Below are 10347 nucleotides of genomic sequence, written 5' to 3' on the forward strand. Positions count from 1 at the left end.
ATTGCCTCAAGAATTGATCCCATGGAACTGCAGAACCAAAGGGTCAGATGCTTTTGTTTTCAAAAGGCAAGGTCCAGGTGGAATTAGTCTGCCTGTATTAGCATTAGGCCATCCTACAGCAAAATTGAAGCAGAAACACCAGCAGGTTGGTACAAAAAACTTATTTGGGTTGGGCTTTCCTCTTCCACCTTTTAGCATCATCATCTGCAATACACGGCCTGAAAGGTCAGTGGAGCAGAGGAAGAGAGAGAATGGGGAGCTCACGCTCAATTTTAAATTCCCCAGCCTGTATATTAGTCTGCTCGGGCAGCCAAAACAAAATACCTCTGACCGGGTGGCTCAAAGAACAGAAATGTATATCTCACAGTTCTGGAGGCTGGAAGTCCAAGGTCAAGGTGTTGGCAGGTTTGGTTTCTCCTGAAGCCTCTCTCCTTGGCTCACAGGTAGCCACCTTCTTATTGTGTCCTCATACGGTTGTCCCTCTGTGTACACATGTCCCTGCTGTCTCTTCCTCTTCTTATAAGGATACCAGTCATATTGGTTTAGGGCCCCACCCTTATGATCTCATTTAACCTTAACTACCTTTTTAAAGGCTCTACCTCCAAATACATACAGTGACATTCCGAGGTACTGGGGGTTCAGGCTTCAATACATGAATTTTGAGGGGACACAATTTAGTCCACAACACTAGTATTTGCCCTTCCCAAAGTTATAGGCATAGACAGCTCCAGTGTGTTCCAAATTTCCTGTTCTTTACAAAGTTCTCTCCCCATCTTCCTGCCCCAATTTAGCACTTTCACAAACTACATCAGAGGGATGGCTAGCAAGACCTACTTTTCTTCTTCCTATTACCATCCACATTTGTTGGATTATGTAGACTTCTAAGGTTGGGAATTAAGAAGCAACTAATTGACTTCAGGTCTAGTCTGGGCAGCTTCTAGCAACTTACTCCCACTGCTCCTATTTACAAAATCTTCAGAGTCAGAGAGGAGATATGTACTGGGTGGTGGGGCAAGGAAAGGTGAAAAGAAAAGAGGAAAGAGAATCTATGCCCAGAATTGCTTCATCATGGATCTGTCTTCATTCCCTATATGACATTTCCTGTGTTACAACACATCAGACTAACAAGCCTAGACACAGTCAAGATGGAGGAGACTGTTCTGCAAAGAAATCCTAGTTTCCTATCCACACTCGATTTCATTTTCTCTAGCAGAACACAAGCCACACAGACCCCCACACACACACCCATGGGCCCTGACATTTCAAGTATTCCAGCTCCAGATGTGTTTATATATTTGTTCAGTCAGTATAAAAAGCCCAAATTTTAAATAGAGTCATTTCTCAAACCACCAGCTGCCTCCTTGATGAATTTTGGTTTTCTAGACATAATCACAAACAACCCTCTCCAATCCTCTTATTCATTCAATAAATATTTATTTAGTACATTCCATGTTCCAGGATTGGGAATACACTGGTGATGGCCAGAAGCCTGCAGCCCAGGGACAGACTGGACCAGGTGCAGTGCTGGGCACCTTAAACTCATGGGAAGGCACAATTATCTCCCCCATGCACGGAAGAGCTAAGGCACAAAGAAGTTCAAAAGCCAAGGTCACGTTGCTAGTCAACGGAAGTGTCAAGACCAGAAGCCATGTCCCTTGACCTCCTGGGCAGTGCCATTTCCACTATCAAGGGATCTTAACCTGGGGCTCACGAACTTAAATGGAAAAAAAAAAATTTACATCTTTATTTTCACTCATCTCTAACTGAAATTTAACATTTTCTTCCATTGTATACGTTGGCAATAAACCATTAGCAGGATGACTTTGTCACCAATAGAAATCACAGACATGTTCTTATACTACAGGTGTTGCCTATATCTTGAAATATTGTTTATGTTCATTACTACTTCAAAATTATCGTAGCTATTGGATCCACTGCTAGCTCTTGTTATTTAACATAGTTTTTTTTTAAAGGCACACGTATGACTACAACATAAACGCTTTTAATATTTTGACACGTGATTTGGAAACAGTTTCCTTTCTAATACTCTGCCTTTTATTTTACACCTTTAAAAACATTGTTCTGAGAGGGGTCCTTAGTCCGCCCAGAACTGCCAAAGGGGTACATGGCATGAAAGTGGGTCAGAACCCTACACTGTAGCAATGGGCAGCGCAGGCAAATCCAGGGGCTCTGCTCATCATGTCTTTGAGCAAGAAACTAGGTTGGGGTTTTTATAATTAAAAGAGACAGAAGAGGAAGGGCAAGGAGCCCCACTGCAGTCCCACTAGAGGACCCTTTCTCCCATTTCCACCAAGTCCTGCTCCGCACGTGCCCTAAACGCTCTCCTCCGCTCGTTCCAGCCGCAGCAGACTCCTCGAGCGTCCCCCTGTCCCACGCGCAATGTCGGGGGATAAATGTGTCCCCGCTGCAGGCAGATGGGCTGACGTCAATCTCTGACCCCCGAGGCTGAGCACCCACTCGCGCCCCGGGGACGGCGCTGAGGAACACATTCAACAAGTGAAGGGCCAGAAATTCCCACACAGTAAAACGCCGAGAAATTCTCACACCCCGAGACCACGGATACTTCGGGTTTTAACCGCCCCTCGCAGTTCGACCTCTGGGCGCCCCCGAGGCCCAACACTCCTGGAAGGAAGCAAGAGTCCCAGGACCCGGGATCCGGACAAGGACCGCGCGGGCCCAGGGTGTCGCGGCCCGGGGAAGGAGAGCGTGAAGCGGGCTGGAACGCGCGGCGCCGGTCCGCCGAGTCCCAGCTGCGGGAGCAGAGTTGGACCAACAACCAGCCTCAGGGGGGACCTCTGTCCCCGCCCGGACCCCTCCCCTGATCAGCCGCCGTGTGCTTCTTACCCAGCGGCGAGCGGAGCCTCCGGCCACAGCGTTGGCGCAGCAAAAGCTGCCGCTCCCTGCCGGGCTGGCCCCCCCCGAGGGAGGCTGGAGGCGGGGAGAGCGAGTCTCCCCCAGAGAGTTCCGGAAAGGTCCCGCCGCAGCCCCGCCCGGCGCCACAGCCTGGGCACCGACGCCAAGCGCAGACTGCGCCCGGCTTTGAGCCGCACAGAGGACAGGGCCGGGGACGCGGGTACAACTGGCCCGGGGCGCTGCCCGGGAGCAGACTCGCCCCTACCCCTAGCGCACTCTGGAGCGCGGCCAGCGCCCTCGTGCGCGACAGCGGAGGGCAAGGAGGCCACCTGTCACTATACCACCCCCGCCCCGTGTCCCGGCCCCTACCCTGCCCCGCCTCACCTCTTCCCCTTCCGCCCCTACCCCTGCCACTGCTCCCTCCCCCCCCCCCCCCCGCTTTTATTTTATATCTTTAAAAGCATTGTTCTGAGAAGGTGTCCTTAGTCCTTCCAAAACTGTCAAAGGGGTACATGGCACAAAAAATGATCCCCCCTCCTCTGCCCTCTCCCTTCCCCTCTCTTTTCACCCCTCCTCCGCCAGTGCCAATAGCATTGCGTAACTGGGAGGGACAAAGGTGGAGGCGGGGCTGTGGATGGCGGCCAGGGTAGTTTGGCGGGGTCCTCCAGGGCCTCCTGTGCTTCTCACCTGGTTCCCACGACTGCCCAGAGAGACAGCTGCGCCTGCGCTCATTTCACAGATGCGGCAGCAGAGGCCCAGAGAAACCCCAGGACTTGCCTTGGTGAACGCTGGAGCCGTGCTTTTCCCTCAGGGCGTAGGCCCGGGTCAGCTGGCTTCCAGCCGCTGGCCTCCGCACCGTGTTCCTACTTTCATGACTAGACAGACATTTTCAACTGGCTGCTCTTTCTAGGGGGTTGCAAAGTGTAGATGAGGGGTTCTCCACCATATCAGATTTAGTAGCTCCTTTTTAGAATAAATACGGGTGCCGTGAAAGTCTTACGCAATTTTAAGCTGTGAGACATTGAAGACTGTAAGACACTGACGAAAGAAAAGACAGAAGACACAAATAAATGGAAAGATAGTTCGTGCTCATGGATTGGAAGAATTAATTTTGTTAAAATGTCCAAACTACCCAAAGCAATCTACAGATTCAATGCAAATCCCTATCAAAATTCCAGTGACGTTTTTCACAGAAATAGAGCACACCATCCTAAAATTTGCATGGAACCACAAAACCCCAATAACCAAAGCTATCTCGAGAAAAAAGAACAAAGGTAGAGGCATCATGCTTCCTGATTTCAAATTATATATTACAAATCTATAGTAATCAAAACAGTATGGTATTGGCATAAAAACAAACATGTAGATGGATGGAACAGAACAGAGAGCCCAGAAATAAACCCGTTCATACATGGCCAATTAATTTATGATAAAGGAGCCAAGAATATACAACGGGGAAAGGATAGTCTCTTCAACAAATGTTGCTGGGAAAACTGGACAGCCACGTGCAAAAGAATGAAACCGGACCACTATCTTACACCACACACAAAAATTAACTCAAAATAGATTAAAGACTTGAATGTAAGACCTGAAACCATAGAACTCCTACAAGAAAACATAGGTATAAGCTCCTTGACATTGGTCTTGGCAATGATTTTTTGGATTTGACACCAAAAGCGAAGGCAACAATAGCAAAAATAAACAAGTGGGACTCCATCAAACCAAAAGCACAGCAAGGGAAACCATTAACAAAATGAAAAAGGCAACCTACCAAATGAGCGAAAATATTTGCAAATCATACATCTGATAAGGGGTTAATATCTAAAATATGTAAAGAACTCATATAACTCAATAGCAAACCAACGATCCAATTAAAAAATGGGCAGAGGATCTGAATAGACATTTTTCCATAGAAAGACCTACAGATGGCCAACAGGTACATGAAAAGATACTCTACATCACTGACCATCAAGGAAATGCAAATTAAAACCACAATGGGATGTCATCTCAGACCTGATAGAATGGCTGTCATCAAAAAGACAAGAAATAACATCTGTTGGCAAGGATGTGGAGAAAAAGGAAACTTTGTGCACTGTGTAGAAATGTAAATTGGTGCAGCCACTATGGAAAACAGTATGGATGTTCCTCGAAAAATTAAAAATAGAACCACCATATGATCCAGAAATTCCACTTCTGGGTATCTAATCAAAGAAAATGAAAACACTAACTCTAAAAGATACATGAAAGACATGTTCACTGCAGCATTATTTACAATAGCCAAGATATGGAAACAATATAAGTGTCCATCAATGGTAAATGTGGTGTATATATAGAGAGATATATACACACACACAATGGAATATTATTCAGACACAAATAAAAATGAAATCTTGCCATTTGCAACAACATGGCTGGACCTTGAGGGCATTATGCTAAGTGAAATAAGACAGACACAGAAAGCTAAACACCATATGACCTCACTTACATGTGGAATCTAAAAAAAAACAAAAACAAAAAACCCAACCTCATAGATACAGAGAACAGATTGGTGGTTGCCAAAGGCAGGAGATAGAAAGGTGGGTGAAATGGATGAAGAGGGTCAAAAGGTACAAACTTCCAGTTATAAAATAAATAAATCATGGGGACATAAGGTACAGCATAGACTATAGCTAATAATACTGTATTGCATATTTGAAAGTTGCTAAGAGAGTAAATCGTAAAAGTTCTCGTTACACACAAAAAAATTCTGTAACTATGAATGGTGATGGATGTTAACTAGACATTGTGGTGATTGTTTTGCAATATACATAAATATCAAATCATTATGTTGTAACCTGAAACTAATATAATGTTCTCTGTCAATTATTCCTCAATAAAAAGAATAATTTAGGGGCTGTCCCTGTGGCCGAGTGGTTAAGTTCGCACGCTCCACTTTGGCAGCCCGGGGTTTCATCAGTTCGAATCCTGGGCACAGACATGGCACCACTCATCAGGCCATGCTGAGGCGGCATCCCACATGCCACAACTAGAAGGACCCACAACTAAAAATATACAACTATGTACCAGGGGACTTTGAGAGAAAAAGGAAAAATAAAATCTTTAAAAAAAAAGAATAATTTAGAAGCTTTAATAACTTCAGATGTATTACAAACTTTCCCTCCAAAAAAATTCCTTGAAAGTATAATTATTTATATTTCTTTTACATTTATTTCATTTTGTGAATTTTAAATAATTTTTAAAATTTTTTTGTCTCAATCAACATTTTCCACCCTCAGTTAGAAGGACTGATTGCATCTCTGGTAAAATCACTGTGAACGCTGTAGCTACAAAGGCAGACTGTGAACTTTTATTGGCAACTCAATTCCACCTGCAGCATTGCTTCTGTGACATGATTTGCTGAAATGGTGAACAACTGTGGTATAAAAATCTCTGAACAAAATAAGTATAATCTCAGTTTTTCCAATAGATGCATTCCTGGAAATTCCAGTGTATTAAAACCATGCAAAAATGCATGATATTTGTAATTATCTGAACTAGAACCTAATTTATTTTACCCCCAAAATAATGTAGTTTCTGCATACTTGAATGTTGAGGCAAGAGGGGACAGACACCAGAAATCACGCAGGACTTGTGACCGTTAACTGTCGGATGGCACTGCCCACACTGCACAGGATGTTGCTATCCCTGGCTCCCAGCCTCTAAATCCCAATAAATTAGGTCCAAATCATCTTGCAAATAAAAATACCCCCCCATATTTCCAAAATGCTCCACCCAACCTCTCAGCCCCAGTTAAGAAGCCGTGGTTTCGATGGGAAGGATATAGGCAGGAAAAAATCACAGGAGATGTGCTGCTTGCTGGGTGGTTCGTGGTCGGCAGGTGTGGAATCAAATTCAGAGGTAAGGAATGTGTCCTGAGCAGATCCCACATGCTGAAGGCTTGTACGTGTATTCATTCTCTCACCTAAAATTCCTCCTTGTCCTTCGAAGAAGAGCAGGGTTGTAACATCAGACAGCCAGCAAGGGGGCTGAGAGTTACTCACTCACTCATGCAGTCATGCTTTCATCTGATGGATACTCCCCAAGTCCCTGCCACCCACGTGTCAAGCAAGGCCTGTGCCTGCTCCCCGGTTGGATGACAGTGTTGATAAAATCAGACTCCATTCCTACCCACGTGGGGCTTGCAAAATAGTGAAAGTGCGCCTGGGGAGACGGGAATCTAGGAGAAGCATCATTAAAAGGGGGGCAGAGGAGGGGCTGGCACTGAGAGGAACACATCTCAATTCAAAAACATCCAAGAGAAGGAAAAGCAAACCAACGGGGCTCTGGGAACACACGCAGGCTCAAGAGCAGGAAGGGCTGGCAACAGGACTGGGCGGAAATAGGGACTGGACGAGGGAAAGGGAGCCTCTTGAGAACGGGAAAGGGAAGGTGCAGAAGGAAGAGCACGGTAGAGAGGCTGTTCCTGCAGGAATGCAGCTTTAAATAGTGGGACCCTTGGCTGTGCCGCTCAGGACACCCCACCTTCATGCCTTCTCTGTAGCAAATTCTTCCCTGGGTGAGTGAGTGGCTAGAGAAAAGGCTCACCCCTCCCTAGCTGAGAGAGCAGTTCAGCAGAGGTGACACCAGCTTCTCAGGAGCTGCTGTGAGACTGCGGGGGAGTGGGGATGAGTTCCTCCTATGTCCCCACTACAGGGATGGAGGAGCAGCACAGACACTGTTCATCCCGCCAGGCCACAGGCAGTCTCAGAAACAGAGAGGGCTAGGCAGACAAACAGAGCAGAATGACTGTGGACTGAATTATGCCAAGTTTTTAAAAGGCAGCCCCAACACCTCCCAAACATGCTTTTTTTCTCACAGCCATCCTGGATATCAAATAATAACTAATATTGCTACCAGGCTACAGGGTAGCTAGAGTTTCCTCATCTGTTACATAAAAGACCAAGTTGTTTCTCAGACCAGAAAGACTAATGTGTCTGGAGATGCTTCACAAATACAAAGAGTTCTCTCTTAATCAGCATTCTCTGTTGCAAACAAGAAACCAGCTCTGGATACCTTATGTAGAAAACAGATATTAAAGGCTCTCAGTTCACAGAACCTTCAAAATGATGGAGTAATGATGGCAGGAAAAGTGGACGGGAATCAGGACAGCTCTGTAGAATCAAAAAGCAGAAAGAATAACATTATCTTTCAGCAGAAACAGTCTGGCCACCCCAAGAATACTCCCATTGCCTTCCCAAATGACTCTGGAGTGAATGACACAAGTACCAAGGGAGTGAGAATTCAAATGCTCCGTGGGAGTGTCCATTGACCAAATCTATGTCAAAGGCCAGACGGTAGCTGTTGAAGCAGAAAGAGGGCATACTTGGCCCCTGTGACTTCCACCAGGACTTGTAGGATGGGTATTTCTCCCTTACGGAGAAAGGAGTTGATTTGGCAATGGGAAAAAAAGGAAGACGTCTACTATAAACTCCATAAATATAAGATCTTATTATATATTGTTTCTACATACATAAGCAAGGTAGTACAATAGTGAAAATCTTCAGTTTTAGAGGAAAAAAGGCTTCTGCTAAATACATATATATTAGAGTGCCGTAGAACAAGGGTGTGGCTCAGGCAAGCTCAGACTCCATCAAGAGGGGTCTCCTAGGATGTAAGAAAAATACTGAATCTGGAATCCAGTCTTTCTCAGAAACTTAACCCAAAACTCAGTTTTGGACAATTCTTTTTGCCTGAATCTCCTCATGTGTAAAACAGAAATAAAATATGTCCTACTACCTCAAGGATATGCTGGAAGAATAAACACTATGTCCCTTGGGCCATGAAGACCTCAGAGTACGTGGGACTATGAAGACCAAAGGTTATATTTGTGTTTGTACACTACTACTCTCAAAAAGAGTGTATTATTATGCCTCAGTTAACTGCATCAGTAAAATGGGTATTTTTCTAAGTACCTACCTCATAGGATCCTTATGAAAATTAAATGAGTTAATACATATACACACATATAAAGTGATTGACATAGAATAAGTTTTCCGTAAATGGTAGGCAGTAAACTGTAGTATCATAATTTCTGTTTTATCCAATGTTCAGGCAGATGTTATACTAGATACTGAAGAGAAAGAAGTGCAGCATGCCCACCCTAAGACAAATGGAACAGCACGAATATTGGGCCTGGTGTACGATTGTTAGACTTAGTTCCTAAAGATGGGGATTATTTGAGATGTGGAAAAGCTAACTATTTACTGCATAGGCAGATGGACTGCACTGCCAAGTGCCCCTTAAACATAACATTACACTGAGAGTGGGAGTGATGCTCCCAAGAGAGGAAGCCAGAAGTGGGGGAGGCCCAGTCCATCCTCCAGGGCAGATGAATGCTTGTGGGTGTTCCTTCTGCTGCAAGAGCAACAGCTGGTGAGTGGGAGGGGCTCCTTTGTAGCTGATGGTTGGCTCCTTGTCAGTGTCAGTTCCTTCAAGACGCTTCTTCCCAAACCTGCCTTAGTGCCAGCAGCAAGTCCCTTCCTTCCTAGTCTCCGTCCCTATGGTACTTCACGGCCGTGGTTACTTACTGCTCCCTTTAATAAAGTTACGTATAGAGGGACAAACTGTGTCTCCCCAAGAAAAATAGAAACCCTCTGAAAACAGGAACTGTCTTCTCCATCTTCTCATCCCCAGGGCTTAGCACTATGTCTTTTACTCAATAAGTGTGTTGGTTTCTAAGAATGGTTCCTACGTACGAGTATAAGCCCCAAAAAGAAGCTAAAACAGGCTGCCTCAAAGGTCTGCTAAAAAATCCGGTAAATTTATCACTCACATCTGATCAGCACCTGGAGGGCTAGTATTCAATGGAAACCTCAGGAGTTGGGGAGAATATGGGGGCTGAAGGCCTTCCTGACCCATGGAGCAGGTAGCAACTCTTCTACTAGTTCATCCATCTCTTTTCTAGACATGTTTTGAAAACACAGGAAAAGTCTATCTAGAAGGGAGCTCTGGAAGGCTATGACATTGCAAAGCTGAGGTCTGGGCAGCGAGCATTTCCCTGGAGGGCCTGGAGTGGAGCATTAAGAATGGAGGGAGCTTGGGCCTGCTTTGGGGTAACTCTGTTACACTTGGACAATTAACACAACCCCCAAAAAATAGCTGGGGGCCCAAAGAGAGCAGTGAGTGAAAGCAACTAGTCTCTTTCCATCAGTCAATAGCATCAGTCCTGGGCTGCCAACATGGAAGATCCAAAGGGGCCCTGCCCAGGGTCCTTCTCCAGGAAACACCACTTTAGGCCTCCTTGTTTTCTCTCAGCTGTGCTCTACTTTTCTCCTTCTGTCTTACTCCCGTTCTCTTTCCTCTCAATGATTTCTCACCATTCTCGGATATCTCTTCCTCTCCTAGGAGTTCTAACCTCTAATACAACCCCACGCCCCAAATACAGTCAGCCTTGTCAGTCAGGACACAAGTCATGATGAAAATGGGATACAAAAG

At 45.4% G+C, this 10347-nt stretch overlaps 1 protein-coding gene across 4 annotated transcripts in view; it reads right to left on the reverse strand.

Moving 5' to 3' along the window:
* SQOR (sulfide quinone oxidoreductase) overlaps window positions 1-3775 on the reverse strand; it is a 44729-nt gene extending 40954 nt beyond the window's left edge. Inside the window, exon 1 of one of the 4 annotated variants that reach the window (XM_070581172.1) lies at window positions 3562-3775. The gene's annotated coding sequence lies outside the window, so the exon portion shown is untranslated. Of the gene's footprint in view, window positions 1-365; window positions 545-2865; window positions 3214-3561 lie in introns of those variants that run through there. The other 3 variants (XM_070581161.1, XM_008524834.2, XM_070581180.1) reach the window with 3 other exon arrangements.
* Window positions 3776-10347: the final 6572 nt, after the last annotated feature.

Source organism: Equus przewalskii, chromosome 1, assembly GCF_037783145.1.
Source record: "Equus przewalskii isolate Varuska chromosome 1, EquPr2, whole genome shotgun sequence".
NCBI lineage: Eukaryota > Metazoa > Chordata > Mammalia > Perissodactyla > Equidae > Equus > Equus przewalskii.